The sequence below is a fragment of the Berghia stephanieae genome, chromosome 11 (genome assembly GCF_034508935.2).
Source record: "Berghia stephanieae isolate SIO BIC M18660-M18661 chromosome 11, UCSD_Bste_1.3, whole genome shotgun sequence".
Taxonomy (NCBI): Eukaryota; Metazoa; Mollusca; class Gastropoda; order Nudibranchia; family Aeolidiidae; genus Berghia; species Berghia stephanieae.
In genome coordinates, this window is record NC_088370.1 from 275648 (window position 1) to 298358 (window position 22711).

General features: G+C 42.6%; 1 protein-coding gene across 2 annotated transcripts in view; it reads right to left on the reverse strand.

Moving 5' to 3' along the window:
• Positions 1–22711, reverse strand: part of LOC144957293 (androgen-induced gene 1 protein-like) — a 57241-nt gene that overhangs the window by 11167 nt on the left and 23363 nt on the right. The gene's annotated exons all lie outside the window — the stretch shown is intronic.

A 22711-nucleotide genomic window follows, 5' to 3' on the forward strand; every position in this document is an offset into this window, starting at 1 on the left:
ATTGTGTGTGTCTGTAACAAAATAGAGAGAAATGGTCCCATCCGACACATTGTGTGTGTCTGTAACAAAATAGAGAGAAATGGTCCCATCCGACACATTGTGTGTGTCTGTAACAAAATAGAGAGAAATGGTCCCATCCGACACATTGTGTGTGTCTGTAACAAAATAGAGAGAAATGGTCCCATCCGACACATTGTGTGTGTCTGTAACAAAATAGAGAGAAATGGTCCCATCCGACACATTGTGTGTGTCTGTAACAAAATAGAGAGAAATGGTCCCATCCGACACATTGTGTGTGTCTGTAACAAAATAGAGAGAAATGGTCCCATCCGACACATTGTGTGTGTCTGTAACAAAATAGAGAGAAATGGTCCCATCCGACACATTGTGTGTGTCTGTAACAAAATAGAGAGAAATGGTCCCATCCGACACATTGTTGTGTGTCTGTAACAAAATAGAGAGAAATGGTCCCATCCGACACTTGTGTGTGTCTGTAAACAAATAGAGAAATGGTCCCATCCGACACATGGTGTGTCTGTACAAAATGAGAAAATGGTCCCAACCACACATTGGTGTGTCCGTAACAAAATAGAGAGAAATGGTCCCATCCGACACATTGTGGTGTCTGTAACAAAATAGAGAGAAATGGTCCCATCCGACACATTGTGTGGTCTGTAACAAAATAGAGAGAAATGGTCCCATCCGACACATTGTGTGTGTCTGTAACAAAATAGAGAAATGGTCCCATCCGACACATTGTGGTGTCTGTACAAAATAGAGAGAAATGGTCATCGACAATGTGTGTGTCTGTAACAAAATAGGAAATGGTCCATCCGACACATTGTTGTGTCTGTAACAAAATAGAGAGAAATGGTCCCATCCGAACATTGTGTGTCTGTAACAAAATAGAGAAGTAAATGGTCCCATATCCCGACACATTGTTGTGTCTGTAACAAAATAGAGAGAAATGGTCCCATCCGACACATTGTGTGTGTCTGTAACAAAATAGAGAGAAATGGTCCCATCCGACACATTGTGTGTGTCTGTAAAAATAGAGAGAAATGGTCCCATCCACACATTGTGTGTGTCTGTAACAAAATAGAAGAAATGGTCCCATCCGACAATTGTGTGTGTCTGTAACAAATAGAGAAAATGGTCCATCCGACACATTGTGTGTGTCTGTAACAAATAGGAGAATGGTCCCATCCGACACATTGTGTGTTCTGTAACAAAATAGAGAGAATGGTCCCATCGACACATTGTGTGTGTCTGTAAAAAAGAGAGAAAATGGTCCATCGACACATGGTGTGTCTGTAACAAATAGAGAGAATGTCCCATCGACACATGGTGGTCTGTAACAATAGAGAGAAATGGTCCATCCGAACATGTGTGGTCTGTAACAATGAGAGAAATGGCCCTCGACACATGTGTGTGTCTGTAACAAAATAGAGAGAATGGTCCATCCGACACATTGTGTGTGTCTGTAACAAAATAGAGAGAAATGGTCCATCCGACACTTTGTGTGTCTGAACAAAATAGAGAGAAATGGTCCATCGACATTGTGTGTGTCTGTAACAAAAGAGAGAAATGGTCCCATCCGAACTGTGTCGACAATAGGAGAGGTCATCGAACATTGGTCTTACAAAAGGAGAATGTCCCATCGACAATTGTGTGTCGTACAAATAGAAGAAATGTCATCGAACATGTGTCTGTACAAATGAGAGAATGTCCATCCGAACATGTGTGTGTCGTAACAAATAGAGAGAATGGTCATCCACAATTGTGTGTGTCTTAACAATAGAAGAAATGGTCCCCGCACTTGTGTGTGCACAATAGGAGAATGGTCCATCGACATGTGTGTGTCTAAAATAGAGAAGGTCCATCACATGTGTCTTACAAATAGAGAAATGGCCCACCTGGGTGTCTGTAAATGGAGAATGCACGACATGGGTGTCGAACAAATGGGTGTCCTCACAAGGATGGTACAACAAAGAGGTCCTCCGACAATGGGTGTACAATCGAAATGGTCTACAAATGGGTGTACATGAATTGTGTTCTCAATGGTGGTCTGACAAATGGGGTGACATGAAATTGGTCTCTGAACAAATGGGAAAATGGTCCATCCGACACATTTGTGTGTCTGTAAAAAAATGCAGAAATTGGCTGAACAAAATAGGTGGTCTCGAAATAGATGGTCTACAAAATGGGATGTACCATCACAATTGTTGTTCGACAATAGGCTGGACAATCGACAGTGTCCACAAATGGGATGACCAACGAAATTTGGGTCTACAATGAAATGTCTCACAATAGGGATGTCAATGAAATGGTCTCCGACACATTGGTGATGGTACAATGAAGTGGTCTACAAATGTGGTCTACAATAGAAATGGTCCTCCGCACATATGTAAAATAGAAATGTATCGACAATGGGTGTCACAAAAGATGGTCACAAGAAGTGGTCCTAACAAAATGGGTGGTCTGACACATTGGGTGCGTACAAAATAGAGAAATGGTTGCTTAAATGAAAAGAAAATGGTCATCCGAAAATGTGTGTAACAAAGAAAATTGTCTCGACAATGGTGGTCAACACAATGGTGGTCAACAAAATGGATGTCTACAAAACATGTGGTCTACAAATGGGAAATGGCATCGACAATTTTTCTGTACAAATGGAAAATGGCCATCCGACACATTGTGTGTGTCTGTAACAAAAAGAGAAATTCCCATCCGACAATTGTGTGTGTTGTAACAAAATAGAGAGAAATGTCCCACCGCACATTGTGTGTTCTGTAACAAAATAGAGAGAATGGTCCCATCCGACACATTGTGTGGTCTGTAAAAAAAGAGAGAAATGGTCCCATCCGACATTGTGTGTGTCTGTAACAAAATAGAAGAATGGTCCCATCCGACACATTGTGTGTGTCTGTAACAAATAGAGAAATGTCCCATCCGCACATTGTGTGTGTCTTAACAAATAGAGAGAAAGGTCCCATCCGACACTTGTGTGTTGTAAAAAATAGAGAAATGGTCCTGACAATTGGTGGTCTGACAAATGGAGAAATGGAGAAATGGTTGTCGAAATAGAAAATGGCCAGAACATTGTGTGTCTGTAACAAAATAGAGAAAATGGTCCCATCGACACATTGTGTTGTCTGTAACAAAATAGAGAAAGGTCCCACCCACATTGTGTGTGTCTGTAACAAAATAGAGAGAAATGTTCCTCGACAATGGGCTGTACAAATGGAGATGTCCCATCGAACATGTTTGTCTGTCATAGAGAAATGGTCCATCCGACACATTGTGTGTCTGAAAAAATAGAGAAAGGTCCCATCCGACACTTGTGTGTGTCTGTAACAAAATAGAGAGAAATGGTCCACCGCACATTGTTTGTCTGTAAAAAATGAGAATGGTCATCCGAACATTGGGCTGTACAAATGGAGTGGTCCTCGACAATTGGGATCGTACAAATGAAAATGGTCCTCAAATGGTGGTCTGAAAAAATAGGAATGGTCCAACAAATTGTGTGTCTAACAAATAGAGAGAATGTCCCACATTGGTCGTACAAAGAATGTCCATCGCCATTGGTGTGCTGACAAAAAAGAGAAAGTCCCACCGCCATTGTGGTCGTAAAAAAGAGAGAATGTCATCGACACTGTGTGGTGACAAATAAGAATGGTCCCCCGACCATGTTTGTCTGACAAAATGGGAAGGCCCCGACACATGTGTGTGTGTGTGTCTGTAACAAAATAGAGAGAAATGGTCCCATCCGACACATTGTGTGTGTCTGTAACAAAATAGAGAGAAATGGTCCCATCCGACACATTGTGTGTGTCTGTAACAAAATAGAGAGAAATGGTCCCATCCGACACATTGTGTGTGTCTGTAACAAAATAGAGAGAAATGGTCCCATCCGACACATTGTGTGTGTCTGTAACAAAATAGAGAGAAATGGTCCCATCCGACACATTGTGTGTGTCTGTAACAAAATAGAGAGAAATGGTCCCATCCGACACATTGTGTGTGTCTGTAACAAAATAGAGAGAAATGGTCCCATCCGACACATTGTGTGTGTCTGTAACAAAATAGAGAGAAATGGTCCCATCCGACACATTGTGTGTGTCTGTAACAAAATAGAGAGAAATGGTCCCATCCGACACATTGTGTGTGTCTGTAACAAAAAAAAGAGAAATGGTCCCATCCGACACATTGTGTGTGTCTGTAACAAAATAGAGAGAAATGGTCCCATCCGACACATTGTGTGTGTCTGTAACAAAATAGAGAGAAATGGTCCCATCCGACACATTGTGTGTGTCTGTAACAAAATAGAGAGAAATGGTCCCATCCGACACATTGTGTGTGTCTGTAACAAAATAGAGAGAAATGGTCCCATCCGACACATTGTGTGTGTCTGTAACAAAATAGAGAGAAATGGTCCCATCCGACACATTGTGTGTGTCTGTAACAAAATAGAGAGAAATGGTCCCATCCGACACATTGTGTGTGTCTGTAACAAAATAGAGAGAAATGGTCCCATCCGACACATTGTGTGTGTCTGTAACAAAATAGAGAGAAATGGTCCCATCCGACACATTGTGTGTGTCTGTAACAAAATAGAGAGAAATGGTCCCATCCGACACATTGTGTGTGTCTGTAACAAAATAGAGAGAAATGGTCCCATCCGACACATTGTGTGTGTCTGTAACAAAATAGAGAGAAATGGTCCCATCCGACACATTGTGTGTGTCTGTAACAAAATAGAGAGAAATGGTCCCATCCGACACATTGTGTGTGTCTGTAACAAAATAGAGAGAAATGGTCCCATCCGACACATTGTGTGTGTCTGTAACAAAATAGAGAGAAATGGTCCCATCCGACACATTGTGTGTGTCTGTAACAAAATAGAGAGAAATGGTCCCATCCGACACATTGTGTGTGTCTGTAACAAAATAGAGAGAAATGGTCCCATCCGACACATTGTGTGTGTCTGTAACAAAATAGAGAGAAATTTTTTGTTTTTAGGTGTTTAACGGCGCTTTCGACACTATTTAGGTCATTTAAGCGCCCGTTTCTGTCTTTCATCAATCTTTTATCGGCCCCGAGGGGCCACAGCTGATCAAAACGTGTACTGTTGTAATAAAATCTTTATAAAATCATAATAGTTACATGTTTGTTAAGTAAAAATATCTATTTACAATTTCTGCAGGAGTTCACATTCCTGCAGATACTTTAAAATTGTAAGCGGATCGACCGACTGGAACAGAGACTTCAAGTCTCTGTTATCATAATGTTGTGACCTTATCTGTTCTAATTCTGTACATTCAATTAAAATGTGTTGAACTGTCAGGTCACAGTTACATCTTCTGCAGAGGGGTTTTTCATCCCTCTCCAGAAGGAAACGGTGAGTGAGGGCAGTATGTCCGATCCGGAGTCGAGTTATTTTTACCTCGTCTCTTCTTTTTAGCCCCGAGTTGGGTCTGGGGCCGAGGTCACTTTTAATTTGTTTTAATTTGTTATGTACATCTCGACTCCAGGATCGTTCCCATTCCTTTCGGACATGTTTTTTTATATTGATCTTTAAATCCGCGTGTGGGATTTTACTGCCCTCTTGTAATTCTTGGCTCACCGCCTCTTTTGCCAGTCGATCCGCTTCTTCGTTCCCCTGGATACCCACATGACTAGGTACCCAGAGAAAACTAACTTTCTTTTTCTTAATAAATAATTTATTTGCACCTTCCAAGATACTTATGAGTCTTGGATCGGTGCAATAAAAATTTGAGATCCCCTTAAGTACGGACAGCGAGTCAGACAAGATCAAGAATTTATTTTTATTCGATCTCTCAGCCAAACGGAGAGCATTTAGGATTGCTCTCGATTCCGCTGTAAAGATCGAAACATTTCTATCCAGGCGAAGTGATCCTGTGCCTTCCGTTGAGTGATAGGCACATCCTACTGCATCTGCGCTCTTTGAACCATCCGTAAATATGTGAGTATGGTTTTTGTATGTTTGTAATATTGCTTTTAGTGTCTGTTTGTAAATATGTGGGTCTGTTTGTGATTTTTCCAGTTTTGTTAGGTCCAAATTTATGTTTGGTCTATGTATGGACCATGGTGGTGTCTTTGCCTGGACGTATGGATGTATCCTATCTAGACTGATGTTCATGTCTGCGATGTCTTTTTTTATTCTGCAACCTAATGGTGGTGTCATTTTTGGGTGCTTGCGAAATTTTTCTTCTAGTGTCCTATCCGTGTAGTGTACATGTTTGTGTGCTGGGTTGTCGTGCAGCGATGTGACCTTAGTAACATACTGGAGAGCCAGTTTTTTCCTCCTGAGATGGAGAGGTGGCTCATCTGCCTCAGCATAAAGGCTTGCCACTGGAGAAGTGCGGAAAGCCCCGAGTGCCAAGCGCAGTCCCTGATGATGAATTGGGTCCAGCATGCCTAAGTAGGATGGTTTTGCAGAGCCGTATACAAAAGATGCGTAGTCCAGTTTTGATCGAATAAGGGTTCGGTATATCTTTAGAAGAGTGTTTGTGTCCGAACCCCATTCCATGCTCGACAGAACTCTCATTATTCTCATTGCTTTCATGCATCGCAGTCTGAGATCTTTGATATGGGCGAGGAAATTTAGTTTCCTATCAAAGATCAAACCCAGGAATCGGGCTTCGTCCTTTACCTCAATTCTGGAATTGTTGAGATAAAGGTCAGGCTGTCTAATGCAGGTGCGTTTTCGGCAGAAGTGGACAGCTACTGTTTTTGATGGGGAGAAGGAGAAACCATTGAGATTTGCCCACTCCGACAGTTTGTTTAGTTGGAGTTGTAACTGTCTCTCAATGGTGTCCATACTCGATTTACTTCGATAGCATACAAGAAAGTCATCAACATATAAGGAACAGTCAACATTCTGTCTCATTGCATTCACTATTGAGTTTATTTTAATCTCAAACAGAATGGGAGACAGAATGCTACCCTGTGGAACTCCCTCTTCCTGATCAAATGGATCAGAAAAGGTGGATCCTGCTTTGACCTGAAAGGATCTGTTGTTTAAAAATGCTCTGACAAACATTGGAAGGTTTCCTCGTAGACCAAGTTTGTGCAGATCTTTGAGGATTCCGAATTTCCAGGTTGTGTCAAAGGCCTTCTCAAGGTCAAAGAAGATTGCTACCAAGTGCTCACCTTTGGCAAAGGCCTCACGAATGAAGCTCTCTAGTCGAACAAGGTGATCAACAGTTGATCTGTTCTTTCGAAAGCCACATTGGAGGTCGGAGAGGGAGTTGTTGTGTTCCAAGTAGAACATCAGACGCTTGTTGACCATTTTCTCCATCAGCTTGCATAGGCAGCTGGTGAGGGAGATTGGTCGGTAGTTTGAAGCGTCCGAATGGTCTTTCCCAGGTTTTGGGATTGGAATCACGGTGGCCAGATTCCAACTAGGTGGAAAAGTCTGTGTTGTCCATATCTTGTTATAGATATTCAAAAGGACAACCAGACTATCTTGTGGAAGATGTCGGAGTATTTCATAACTGATGTTGTCAGGACCCGGTGCTGTGACATTTGTGTCACGGAGGCAGGCACCCAACTCCTCAAGTGTAAATGGTTTGTTGTAGTCTTCAGTGTTTGTAGATGTAAAGTTTATTGGTGTGTTTTCTGCGTTTTGTTTATGGCGCAGAAATTGTGGTGTGTGGTGTGCAGACGAGGAGTTGTGCGCCAGCCTCTCGGCCAGAGTGTTGGCAATGTCTTGTTCTGTTTCAGCCACGGATCCATCGGGACGTGTCAAGTGATTTAGTGAATCACTATCAGATCCCTTCAGTTTCCGTAACATCTTCCACACCCTATTTAGGGGTGTCTGGCTATTTATTTTGGAGACAAAGTTTTGGAAGGATCTCCGTTTGTTTTCTCGGAAGATCTTCCTACACTTTGCTCGTAATTTCCTAAATGTTGTGAAATTCTCAGGGATTGGGAATCTCATCGCTTTCCTGTATGCTTTTTTCTTCTCCCGTAGGGCCGCTCGACATTCCTCTGTAAACCAGGGATTGTGTTTTCTCGGTCCACCAGAGGTTGTTGGTATTGTCGAGCTGCAGATATTTGTTAAAATATTTTTGAATTTGTCATAGCTGTCCACCTCTGTCGTAAGGAGTCTGTGACACTCCTGTGAGAAAGTTTCCCAATCTGCTCGCCGAACACTCAAACGTTTGGGCTGTGGGGCCCTTGAAGTCGGGGTGATGTCGAGGCAGACTGGAAAATGGTCAGAACCGTGATCGTCATCGATCACAGTCCAGGAGAGCTCTGGAGCTAGTGTAGGATCACAGAAAGTGAGATCGATGGCAGACGTGGTAAGATTGTGAATATTTACCCGTGTTGCCTCGAGACCGTTTGCCAAGTATACATCCATTTTCATTATGAAAGCCTCCACTGCCTTTCCCCTCTGGTTTGTGTCTGTGTTTCCCCAGAGAGGGCTGTGAGCATTGAAATCTCCCATTATCACATAGGGAGGGGGGAGTTGGTTTAGAACTCCCTCTAGCTCGGCAGACTGGAGGCGATGATCTGGTGGGATGTACACAGAGCAGATGGTGATTGGTCTGTGCAATGTCACTCTCACTGCTATTGCCTGTAGATTTGTTTTCATTGGTATCAAGCGGTGGGGGGTGCTCTTCTTCGTGAGAATTGAAACTCCCCACACGCTATCTGGCCATCAGAGTGAATCAGATGATTGGCCGTATATCCTTTTACTGTGTAGTCGTCTGCTGGTAATTTTGTTTCCTGCAGACAGACTACATCAGGATTCCTCTGGAGGAGGAGGTCCAATTCTGTTCTATTTGATCTGATCCCTCTGATGTTCCAGGAAATTAATCTTGTCTGACTAGGTATCCTAATTTTTTGTGGGGAGGTTAGGCAGTATGCCTGCCTTCAACCCTTTTACTTTTATTCTCCTAGGAGGAGAGACTTCCATAGGAGAAGGAGGCCCTGTGGAGGGCCTCTCGGTTTTTTTAGGGCTGAGTTTTTTTGAACCCTTGGGATTTTTAGGTCCCTCTGGGTTCTTAGATTTTTTGGGGCTTTGAGGCCCCTCAGGGGGATTTGTGGATCCCCCGACTGGTGTTGGTGGCTCCATATTCTGGGAAGGGGTGGAGTTTTGTTTTTGGGGGATAGAGAGGGCTCACGGGAATGGAGATGGGGGGTGGGTCCAACATCCACGCCCATGAGGGGGAGAATTTTTTTGTTTGGGGAAGGAGGGGGGGTGGAGGTCGCCTTGGAGGTGGATGTGGAGGGGGCTGCAGGTTCCACATCTTGAACCTCCAATGTGTCAAAAAGATTTTTTGACACATTTGCGACCTTGTTTTTAGGTCTTGATGGCTTTTTCTTTTGAGGACTGTCTTTTCTAGTCTGTGCGATTTTGCCATGGCTGTTTTGGTTATTACCAGCAGCCCTGGCAACTTCTGCATAACTCTTGGCAGAAGCAGCGACCTGCCGAGGGGGGCAGATCACTGCTTTTGCCTGAGCAAACGTACCGCCGTAAGTGGCTCTGTATGTCAAGATTGCCTTTTCTTCTTGCCACTTAGGACAATCTTTCGAATGTGCTGCATGCTTGCCTTGGCAGTTCAGACAACAAGGGTCCACTTTGCAGTTTTCCTCATTGTGGTCTTCTTTGCCGCAGCGGGGGCATGTAGCTTTACGGCGGCAGTTTGTTTTAGTATGGCCGTACCGGTGGCAGTTAAAACATCTCATGGGGTTCGGGACGTAAGGCCGAACCTCCAAGTCGAGGTATTCAATTCTTATTCTCGACGGGGGTCTCGGGCTGTCAAAAGTCAGGATCCAGGTGTTGGTCTGGATTGTGCTGTCGCCGCGGCGGATGCTAACCCGCCGAGCTTCGACAACACCCTCCAGTTCCTCAACCATCTCCTGCTCCGAACAGCCTACCAGATCTCTGCTTCTTATGACACCTTTTGACCTATTGAGGCTCCTGTGAGCCTCAACGGTGACTGGGATGTCAGAGAATCTGGTACATTTCAAGAGGTTCTCACTCTCTTGTCGACCCTGCACTTGTATCATTAAAGTGCCAGAGTTGTTCCTGTTCACTGCCTTTGGTGTACCGGCGCCATTTGCTTTGAGTGCCTTGCTGATGGTGAAGATACTCAAAGTGTTAAGTTTTATGTTTTCCTCATTCGGTTGAATTACCAGGAACGGCGAGAATTTTGGGGTTGCCATTCCTGGTAAGTCATCAAGAGTCATCGGGGCTGTAATCTTTCTTTTCTTTCCTGTCTGGGGTGGGGCTTTAAGGGGAGAGTTTTTCATATTTTTGGCCATGATAAATATACGTTTTTATTCAACCCGGCTATATTGTGCCCACTAGCACGGCTCAGTCCCACACTTGGGGGGTAAGGCACTCACCGAAGCTATACTCCTCAAGTCTGGCCTCCTCTTGTCCTTCCATGGTCCTTGGGAAAAAAAAAAAAAAAAAAAAAAAAAAAAAAAAAAAAAAAAAAAAAAAAAAAAAAAAAAAAAAAAAAGGACTCGAGGGGTGGAGTTGGGGGACGTCCCGCCTCCAGGCCTTTCTCTCGGATTGACCCTAATCTTTGCGTTGCACAAAGACTGACTGCTGATTCAGAGATGACAAACCATGATTAAAAAGAAATTTCATGGGGGACAGGAACTAGATATGGTTTTAAATCTAGTCCTTCCAATCTCTTTGCCTAAATGGAGGGGAGTGCCAAAAAATAGATTTGGCATCTCTGCGTTGGGTAGCTCGGGCCATCTACAAGGTAGGCTACCCACCCGTCTTTAGAGAAGCGTCAAGCCAAAGAGGAGTGTTGGGGTAGAAACACCTCGCAAGGTGAACCCCCCTCAGCCTCCAGGATCAATAGCTCCTCCTTATCGGGGTCCTCTCGGAACTGCGCACCCTCAGCAGAAAGGTGCCTGCTGTGCAGGATTTGGAAAGGAATATCTCCTCGTTGAACCTATTTCAACGGTACAGGGTATAGAGATACTGGGGGATAGAAGACAGTTAAGAAGGCTTGTTTTCCTCGGTTCTCTCTCTCTCTCTGTCCTGGCAACTCAATTTTGATAAGGAAGGGAAATTTGGAATCATTGGGGAAATGGGGTATGGAATGGAAATCATAGCTCAAATATGGTAAAAGGGGGTGGGATTTGTGCTATGCCATCGCCTTCCCTTGCTCTCTTTAAACTGAAACCGTCATTCCTCAAAACATCTTTTATATACTACGTTCTTGGGATTTGGGGGGAGAAAAAGTTTGGGGATGATTGCCAGGACAAGAAAAATAGCAGAATGGGTGAATGAAGCCATTCTCATAAAAAGGGCTGGGGTATGGGGGTCTGTGGAGCCACCATGTCTCTCTCGCCAGTCGGGTGGTTTTTCGTTGGTTACCACCAAACCAGAATGGCTCTTTTAGTCGCCTTCTACGACACGCATGAGCTTACGGTGGCTCAATTCTTTTCCCTCTCAGTTGAATAGAGAGAAATGGTCCCATCCGACACATTGTGTGTGTCTGTAACAAAATAGAGAGAAATGGTCCCATCCGACACATTGTGTGTGTCTGTAACAAAATAGAGAGAAATGGTCCCATCCGACACATTGTGTGTGTCTGTAACAAAATAGAGAGAAATGGTCCCATCCGACACATTGTGTGTGTCTGTAACAAAATAGAGAGAAATGGTCCCATCCGACACATTGTGTGTGTCTGTAACAAAATAGAGAGAAATGGTCCCATCCGACACATTGTGTGTGTCTGTAACAAAATAGAGAGAAATGGTCCCATCCGACACATTGTGTGTGTCTGTAACAAAATAGAGAGAAATGGTCCCATCCGACACATTGTGTGTGTCTGTAACAAAATAGAGAGAAATGGTCCCATCCGACACATTGTGTGTGTCTGTAACAAAATAGAGAGAAATGGTCCCATCCAACACATTGTGTGTGTCTGTAACAAAATAGAGAGAAATGGTCCCATCCGACACATTGTGTGTGTCTGTAACAAAATAGAGAGAAATGGTCCCATCCGACACATTGTGTGTGTCTGTAACAAAATAGAGAGAAATGGTCCCATCCGACACATTGTGTGTGTCTGTAACAAAATAGAGAGAAATGGTCCCATCCGACACATTGTGTGTGTCTGTAACAAAATAGAGAGAATGGTCCCATCCGACACATTGTGTGTGTCTGTAACAAAATAGAGAGAAATGGTCCCATCCGACACATTGTGTGTGTCTGTAACAAAATAGAGAGAAATGGTCCCATCCGACACATTGCGTGTGTCTGTAACAAAATAGACAGAAATGGTCCCATCCGACACATTGTGTGTGTCTGTAACAAAATAGAGAGAAATGGTCCCATCCGACACATTGTGTGGTGTCTGTAACAAAATAGAGAGAAATGGTCCCATCCGACACATTGTGTGTTCTGTAACAAAATAGAGAGAAATGGTCCCATCCGACACATTGTGTGTGTCTGTAACAAAATAGAGAGAAATGGTCCCATCCGACACATTGTGTGTGTCTGTAACAAAATAGAGAGAAATGGTCCCATCCGACACATTGTGTGTGTCTGTAACAAAATAGAGAGAAATGGTCCCATCCGACACATTGTGTGTCTGTAACAAAATAGAAGAAATGGTCCCATCCGACACATTGTGTGTGTCTGTAACAAAATAGAGAGAAATGGTCCCATCCGACACATTGTGTGTGTCTGTAACAAAATAGAGAGAAATGGTCCCATCCGACACATTGTGTGTGTCTGTAACAAAATAGAGAGAAATGGTCCCATCCGACACATTGTGTGTGTCTGTAACAAAATAGAGAGAAATGTCCCATCCGACACATTGTGTGTGCTGTAACAAAATAGAGAGAAATGGTCCCATCCGACACATTGTGTGTGTCTGTAACAAAATAGAGAGAAATGGTCCCATCCGACACATTGTGTGTGTCTGTAACAAAATAGAGAGAAATGGTCCCATCCGACACATTGTGTGTGTCTGTAACAAAATAGAGAGAAATGGTCCCATCCGACACATTGTGTGTGTCTGTAACAAAATAGAGAGAAATGGTCCCATCCGACACATTGTGTGTGTCTGTAACAAAATAAAAAAGACGAACAAAGAAAATGGTCCCATCCGACACATTGTGTGTGTCCTGTAACAAAATAGAGAGAAATGGTCCCATCCGACACATTGTGTGTGTCTGTAACAAAATAGAGAGAAATGGTCCCATCCGACACATTGTGTGTGTCTGTAACAAAATAGAGAGAATGGTCCCATCCGACACATTGTGTGTGTCTGTAACAAAATAGAGAGAAATGGTCCCATCCGACACATTGTGTGTGTCTGTAACAAAATAGAGAAAATGGTCCCATCCGACACATTGTGTGTGTCTGTAACAAAATAGAGAGAAATGGTCCCATCCGACACATTGTGTGTGTCTGTAACAAAATAGAGAGAAATGGTCCCATCCGACACATTGTGTGTGTCCTGTAACAAAATAGAGAGAAATGGTCCCATCCGACACATTGTGTGTGTCTGTAACAAAATAGAGAGAAATGGTCCCATCCGACACATTGTGTGTGTCTGTAACAAAATAGACAGAAATGGTCCCATCCGACACATTGTGTGTGTCTGTAACAAAATAGAAGAAATGGTCCCATCCGACACATTGTGTGTGTCTGTAACAAAATAGAGAGAAATGGTCCCATCCGACACATTGTGTGTGTCTGTAACAAAATAGAGAGAAATGGTCCCATCCGACACATTGTTGTGTCTGTAACAAAATAGAGAGAAATGGTCCCATCCGACACATTGTGTGTGTCTGTAACAAAATAGAGAGAAATGGTCCATCCGACACATGTGTGTGTCTGTAACAAAATAAGAGAAATGGTCCCATCCGACACATTGTGTGTGTCGTAACAAAATAGAGAGAAATGGTCCCATCCGACACATTGTTGTGTCTGTAACAAAATAGAGAGAAATGGTCCCATCCGACACATTGTGTGTGTCTGTAACAAAATAGAGAGAAATGGTCCCATCCGACACATTGTGTGTGTCTGTAACAAAATAGAGAGAAATGGTCCCATCCGACACATTGTGTGTGTCTGTAACAAAATAGAGAGAAATGGTCCCATCCGACACATTGTGTGTGTCTGTAACAAAATAGAGAGAAATGGTCCCATCCGACACATTGTGTGTGTCTGTAACAAAATAGAGAGAAATGGTCCCATCCGACACATTGTGTGTGTCTGTAACAAAATAGAGAGAAATGGTCCCATCCGACACATTGTGTGTGTCTGTAACAAAATAGAGAGAAATGGTCCCATCCGACACATTGTGTGTGTCTGTAACAAAATAGAGAGAAATGGTCCCATCCGACACATTGGTGTGCCTGTAACAAAATAGAGAGAATGGTTCCCATCCGAACATGTGTGTTGTAACAAAATAGAGAGAAATGGTCCATCCGACACATTGTTGTGTCTGTAACAAAATAGAGAGAAATGGTCCCATCGACACATTGTGTGTGTCTGTAACAAATAGAGAGAAATGGTCCCATCCGACACATTGTGTGTGTCTGTAACAAAATAGAGAGAAATGGTCCCATCCGACACATTGTGTGTGTCTGTAACAAAATAGAGAGAAATGGTCCCATCCACACATTGTGTGTGTCTGTAACAAAATAGAGAGAAATGGTCCCATCCGACACATTGTGTGTGTCTGTAACAAAATAGAGAGAAATGGTCCCATCCGACACATTGTGTGTGTCTGTAACAAAATAGAGAGAAATGGTCCCATCCGACACATTGTGTGTGTCTGTAACAAAATAGAGAGAAATGGTCCCATCCGACACATTGTGTGTGTCTGTAACAAAATAGAGAGAAATGGTCCCATCCGACACATTGTGTGTGTCTGTAACAAAATAGAGAGAAATGGTCCCATCCGACACATTTGTGTGTGTCTGTAACAAAATAGAGAGAAATGGTCCCATCCGACACATTGTGTGTGTCTGTAACAAAATAGAGAGAAATGGTCCCATCCGACACATTGTGTGTGTCTGTAACAAAATAGAGAGAAATGGTCCCATCCGACACATTGTGTGTGTCTGTAACAAAATAGAGAGAAATGGTCCCATCCGACACATTGTGTGTGTCTGTAACAAAATAGAGAGAAATGGTCCCATCCGACACATTGTGTGTGTCTGTAACAAAATAGAGAGAAATGGTCCCATCCGACACATTGTGTGTGTCTGTAACAAAATAGAGAGAAATGGTCCCATCCGACACATTGTGTGTGTCTGTAACAAAATAGAGAGAAATGGTCCCATCCGACACATTGTGTGTGTCTGTAACAAAATAGAGAGAAATGGTCCCATCCGACACATTGTGTGTGTCTGTAACAAAATAGAGAGAAATGGTCCCATCCGACACATTGTGTGTGTCTGTAACAAAATAGAGAGAAATGGTCCCATCCGACACATTGTGTGTGTCTGTAACAAAATAGAGAGAAATGGTCCCATCCGACACATTGTGTGTGTCTGTAACAAAATAGAGAGAAATGGTCCCATCCGACACATTGTGTGTGTCTGTAAAAATAAGAGAGAAATGGTCCCATCCGACACATTGTGTGTGTCTGTAACAAAATAGAGAGAAATGGTCCCATCCGACACATTGTGTGTGTCTGTAACAAAATAGAGAGAAATGGTCCCATCCGACACATTGTGTGTGTCTGTAACAAAATAGAGAGAAATGGTCCCATCCGACACATTGTGTGTGTCTGTAACAAAATAGAGAGAAATGGTCCCATCCGACACATTGTGTGTGTCTGTAACAAAATAGAGAGAAATGGTCCCATCCGACACATTGTGTGGTCTGTAACAAAATAGAAAAAGGCCATCCGACACATTGTTGTGTCATAAAAAATAGAAAATGGTCTCCGAACATTGTGTCTGTAACAAAATGGAGAATGGTCCCATCCGACACATTGTGTGTGTCTGTAACAAAATAGAGAAATGGTCCCATCCGACATTGTGTGTGTCTGTAACAAAATAGAGAGAAAGTCCCATCCGACACATGTGTGTGTCTGTAAAAAATGAGAGAAATGGTCCTCCGACAATTTGGTGTGTACAAAAGAAGGATGGTCCCACCACAATGGGAGTCGTACAAATAGATGGTCCACCGACACATTGGTGTGTCTGTAACAAAATAGAGAGAAATGGTCCACCGACACATTGTGTGTGTCTGTAACAAAATAGAGAGAAATGGTCCCACCGACACATTGTGTGTCTGTAACAAAATAGAGAAAATGGCCCATCCACACTTGTGTGGTCGAAAAATAGAAGAAAGGCCCTCCGACACATTGTGTGTGTCAAAAAATAGAGAGAAATGGTATCCGACAATTTGGGTGTAACAAAATAGGGAATGTCCCATCGAAATTGTGTGTTCTGTAACAAAATAGAGAGAAATGGTCCCATCCGACACATTGTGTGTGTCTGTAACAAAATAGAGAGAAATGGCCCATCCGACACATTGTGTGTGTCTGTAACAAAATAGAGAGAAATGGTCCCATCGACACATTGTGTGTGTCTGAACAAATGGAGAAATGGTCCATCCACACATGTGTGTGTCTGTAACAAAATAGAGAGAATGGTCCCATCCGACACATTGTGTGTGTCGTAACAAATAGAGAGAAATGGTCCCATCCGACACATTGTTGTGTCTGTAACAAATAGAGAAAATGGTCCCATCCGACACATTGTGTTGTCTGAACAAAAAAGAGAAATGGTCCCATCCACACATTGTGTGTGTCTGTAACAAAATAGAAGAAATCCCATCCGACATTGTGTGTCTAACAAAATGAGAGAATGGTCCCATCGACAATGTGTGTCGTACAAAATAGAGGAAATGCCATGCACATTGTGTTCTGTAACAAAATAGAGAGAAATGGTCCCATCCGACACATTGTGTGTGTCTGTAACAAAATAAGAGAATGGTCCCATCCACACATTGTGTGTGTCTGTAACAAAATAGGAGAAATGGTCCCATCCGACACATTGTGTGTGTCGTAACAAAATAGAGAGAAATGGTCCCACCGCTTGTGTGGTCTGAAACAAAATAGAGAAAATGGTCCTGACAATTGGGGTCTGTAACAAATGAGGATGGTCCTCGAACATTGGTGTCTGACAATGAAATGGTCCCATCCGACAATTGGGTGTCTACAAATAGAGGAAATGGCAGACCATTGTGTGTGTCTTAACAAAAAGAGAGAAATGGTCCCATCCGACACTTTGTGTGTAACAAAAAAAAATGGTCCCACGAAATTGGTGTCGAACAAAATAGGAAAATGGTCCCATCCGACACATTGTGTGTTCTGTAACAAAATAGAGAGAAATGGTCCCATCCGACACATTGTGTGTGTCTGTAACAAAATAGAGAGAAATGGTCCATCCGACACATTGGTGTGTCTGTAACAAATAGAGAGAAATGGTCCCATCCGACACATTGTGGTGTCTGTAACAAAAAAGAGAGAAATGGTCATCGACAATTGGTGTCGAACAAATGAGGATGTCCACGAAATTGTGTGTGTTTAACAAAATAGAGAGAAATGGTCCCATCCGACACATTGTGTGTGTCTGTAACAAAAAGAGAAATGTCCCATCCGACACATTGTGTGTGTCTGTAACAAAATAGAGAGAAATGGTCCCATCCGACACATTGTGTGTGTCGTAACAAATGGAAATGGTCTCCGACAATGGTGGTCTACAAAAAGGATGGTCCTACTGGTGTGTCTTACAAAATAGAGAGAAATGGTCCCATCCGACACATTGTGTGTGTCTGTAACAAAATAGAGAGAAATGGTCCCATCCGACACATTGTGTGTGTCTGTAACAAAATAGAGAGAAATGGTCCCATCCGACACATTGTGTGTGTCTGTAACAAAATAGAGAGAAATGGTCCCATCCGACACATTGTGTGTGTCTGTAACAAAATAGAGAGAAATGGTCCCATCCGACACATTGTGTGTGTCTGTAACAAAATAGAGAGAAATGGTCCCATCCGACACATTGTGTGTGTCTGTAACAAAATAGAGAGAAATGGTCCCATCCGACACATTGTGTGTGTCTGTAACAAAATAGAGAGAAATGGTCCCATCCGACACATTGTGTGTGTCTGTAACAAAATAGAGAGAAATGGTCCCATCCGACACATTGTGTGTGTCTGTAACAAAATAGAGAGAAATGGTCCCATCCGACACATTGTGTGTGTCTGTAACAAAATAGAGAGAAATGGTCCCATCCGACACATTGTGTGTGTCTGTAACAAAATAGAGAGAAATGGTCCCATCCGACACATTGTGTGTGTCTGTAACAAAATAGAGAGAAATGGTCCCATCCGACACATTGTGTGTGTCTGTAACAAAATAGAGAGAAATGGTCCCATCCGACACATTGTGTGTGTCTGTAACAAAATAGAGAGAAATGGTCCCATCCGACACATTGTGTGTGTCTGTAACAAAATAGAGAGAAATGGTCCCATCCGACACATTGTGTGTGTCTGTAACAAAATAGAGAGAAATGGTCCCATCCGACACATTGTGTGTGTCTGTAACAAAATAGAGAGAAATGGTCCCATCCGACACATTGTGTGTGTCTGTAACAAAATAGAGAGAAATGGTCCCATCCGACACATTGTGTGTGTCTGTAACAAAATAGAGAGAAATGGTCCCATCCGACACATTGTGTGTGTCTGTAACAAAATAGAGAGAAATGGTCCCATCCGACACATTGTGTGTGTCTGTAACAAAATAGAGAGAAATGGTCCCATCCGACACATTGTGTGTGTCTGTAACAAAATAGAGAGAAATGGTCCCATCCGACACATTGTGTGTGTCTGTAACAAAATAGAGAGAAATGGTCCCATCCGACACATTGTGTGTGTCTGTAACAAAATAGAGAGAAATGGTCCCATCCGACACATTGTGTGTGTCTGTAACAAAATAGAGAGAAATGGTCCCATCCGACACATTGTGTGTGTCTGTAACAAAATAGAGAGAAATGGTCCCATCCGACACATTGTGTGTGTCTGTAACAAAATAGAGAGAAATGGTCCCATCCGACACATTGTGTGTGTCTGTAACAAAATAGAGAGAAATGGTCCCATCCGACACATTGTGTGTGTCTGTAACAAAATAGAGAGAAATGGTCCCATCCGACACATTGTGTGTGTCTGTAACAAAATAGAGAGAAATGGTCCCATCCGACACATTGTGTGTGTCTGTAACAAAATAGAGAGAAATGGTCCATCCGACACATTGTGTGTGTCTGTAACAAAATAGAGAGAAATGGTCCCATCCGACACATTGTGTGTGTCTGTAACAAAATAGAGAGAAATGGTCCCATCCGACACATTGTGTGTGTCTGTAACAAAATAGAGAGAAATGGTCCCATCCGACACATTGTGTGTGTCTGTAACAAAATAGAGAGAAATGGTCCCATCCGACACATTGTGTGTGTCTGTAACAAAATAGAGAGAAATGGTCCCATCCGACACATTGTGTGTGTCTGTAACAAAATAGAGAGAAATGGTCCCATCCGACACATTGTGTGTGTCTGTAACAAAATAGAGAGAAATGGTCCCATCCGACACATTGTGTGTGTCTGTAACAAAATAGAGAGAAATGGTCCCATCCGACACATTGTGTGTGTCTGTAACAAAATAGAGAGAAATGTCCCATCCGACACATTGTGTGTCTGTAACAAAATAGAGAGAAATGTCCCATCCGACACATTGAGTGTGTCTGTAACAAAATAGAGAGAAATGGTCCCATCGACATTGTGTTGTCTGAACAAAATAGAGGAATGGTCCCATGATGTGTGTGTCTAACAAAATGAGAGAAATGGTCCCATCCGACAATTGGTTGTCTGTAACAAATAGAGAGAAAGCCCATGAAATTGGTGTCGTACAAATAGAGAGAATGTCCATCCGAACATTGTGTGTGTCTGTAACAAAATAGAGAGAAATGGTCCATCCGACACTTTGTGTGTCTGTAACAAATAGAGAAAATGGTCCATCCGACACTTGTGTGTGTCTGTACAAATAGAGAGAAATGGTCCATCGAACATTGTGTGTGTCTGTAACAAAATAGAGAGAAATGGTCCCATCGACACATTGTGTGTGTCTGTAACAAAATAGAGAGAAATGGTCCATCCGACACATTGTGTGTGTCTGTAACAAATAGAGAGAAATGGTCCATCGACTTGTGTGTTTTAACAAAATAGAAGAAATGCCCATGTTGTGTTGTTAACAAAATAGAGGAAATGGTCCATCCGACCATTGTGTGTGTCTGTAACAAAATAGAGAGAAATGGTATCGACAATTCTAAAAGAGAGAAATGGTCCCATCCGACACATTGTGTGTGTCTGTAACAAAATAGAGAGAAATGGTCCCATCCGACACATTGTGTGTGTCTGTAACAAAATAGAGGAAATGGTCCATCCGACACATTGTGTGTGTCTGTAACAAAATAGAGAGAAATGGTCCCCACATTGTGTTGTCTGAAAAAATGGAGAAATGGTCTCCGACACATGTGTGTTGTACAAATGGAAAATGGTCCTCCGAAATTGGTGGTCTGAACAAAATAGGAGAAATGCACGAAATGTGTTCGTAACAATGGGAATGGTCCCATCGAAATTGGGTGTCGAACAAAATAGAGAGAATGGCCCATCCGACACATTGTGTGTGTCTGTAACAAAATAGAGAGAAATGGTCCCATCCGACACATTGTGTGTGTCTGTAACAAAATAGAGAATGGTCCCATCCGACAATTGTGTGTGTCTAAAAATGAGAAAATGGTCTCGACAATGGTGTGTACAAAAAAGGTGTGCTTGACAAAATAGAGAGAAATGTCCATCCGACACATTGTGTGTGTCTGTAACAAAATAGAGAGAATGGTCCATCCGACACATTGTGTGTGTCTGTAACAAATAGAGAGAAATGGTCCCATCGACACATTGTGTTGTCTGTAACAAATAGAGAGAAATGGTCCCATCCGACACATTGTGTGTGTCTGTAACAAATAGAGAGAAATGGTCCATCCGACACATTGTGTGTGTCTGTAACAAAATAGAGAGAAATGTCCCATCCGACACATGTGTGTGTCTGTAACAAAAAGAGAGAAATGGTCCCATCGACACATTGTGTGTGTCTGTAACAAAATAGAGAGAATGGTCCCATCCGACACATTGTGTGTGTCTGTAACAAAATAGAGAGAAATGGTCCCATCCGACACATTGTGTGTGTCTGTAACAAAATAGAGAGAAATGGTCCCATCCGACACATTGTGTGTGTCTGTAACAAAATAGAGAGAAATGGTCCCATCCGACACATTGTGTGTGTCTGTAACAAAATAGAGAGAAATGGTCCCATCCGACACATTGTGTGTGTGTCTGTAACAAAATAGAGAGAAATGGTCCCATCCGACACATTGTGTGTGTCTGTAACAAAATAGAGAGAAATGGTCCCATCCGACACATTGTGTGTGTCTGTAACAAAATAGAGAGAAATGGTCCCATCCGACACATTGTGTGTGTCTGTAACAAAATAGAGAGAAATGGTCCCATCCGACACATTGTGTGTGTCTGTAACAAAATAGAGAGAAATGGTCCCATCCGACACATTGTGTGTGTCTGTAACAAAATAGAGAGAAATGGTCCCATCCGACACATTGTGTGTGTCTGTAACAAAATAGAGAGAAATGGTCCCATCCGACACATTGTGTGTGTCTGTAACAAAATAGAGAGAAATGGTCCCATCCGACACATTGTGTGTGTCTGTAACAAAATAGAGAGAAATGGTCCCATCCGACACATTGTGTGTGTCTGTAACAAAATAGAGAGAAATGGTCCCATCCGACACATTGTGTGTGTCTGTAACAAAATAGAGAGAAATGGTCCCATCCGACACATTGTGTGTGTCTGTAACAAAATAGAGAGAAATGGTCCCATCCGACACATTGTGTGTGTCTGTAACAAAATAGAGAGAAATGGTCCCATCCGACACATTGTGTGTGTCTGTAACAAAATAGAGAGAAATGGTCCCATCCGACACATTGTGTGTGTCTGTAACAAAATAGAAGAAATGGTCCCATCCGACACATTGTGTGTGTCTGTAACAAAATAGACAGAAATGGTCCCATCCGACACATTGTGTGTGTCTGTAACAAAATAGACAAAATGTCACGCACATTGTGTGGCTTAACAAAATAGAGAAATGGTCCCATCCGACACATTGTGTGTGTCTGTAACAAAATAGAGAGAAATGGTCCCATCCGACACATTGTGTGTGTCTGTAACAAAATAGAGAGAAATGGTCCCATCCGACACATTGTGTGTGTCTGTAACAAAATAGAGAGAAATGGTCCCATCCGACACATTGTGTGTGTCTGTAACAAAATAGAGAGAAATGGTCCCATCCGACACATTGTGTGTGTCTGTAACAAAATAGAGAGAAATGGTCCCATCCGACACATTGTGTGTGTCTGTAACAAAATAGAGAGAAATGGTCCCATCCGACACATTGTGTGTGTTCGACGATTACTGAGGATGCGTGTATTTGGCGCCCACCAACGCGACAAGACTTGTGGTAAGACACTGCCAGCGAGGAATCAGCATTCAACATAGCTGGTAAGTGTGGGCAGCATCTGCAACAAATACGTGAGGGTCGTACCTTGTC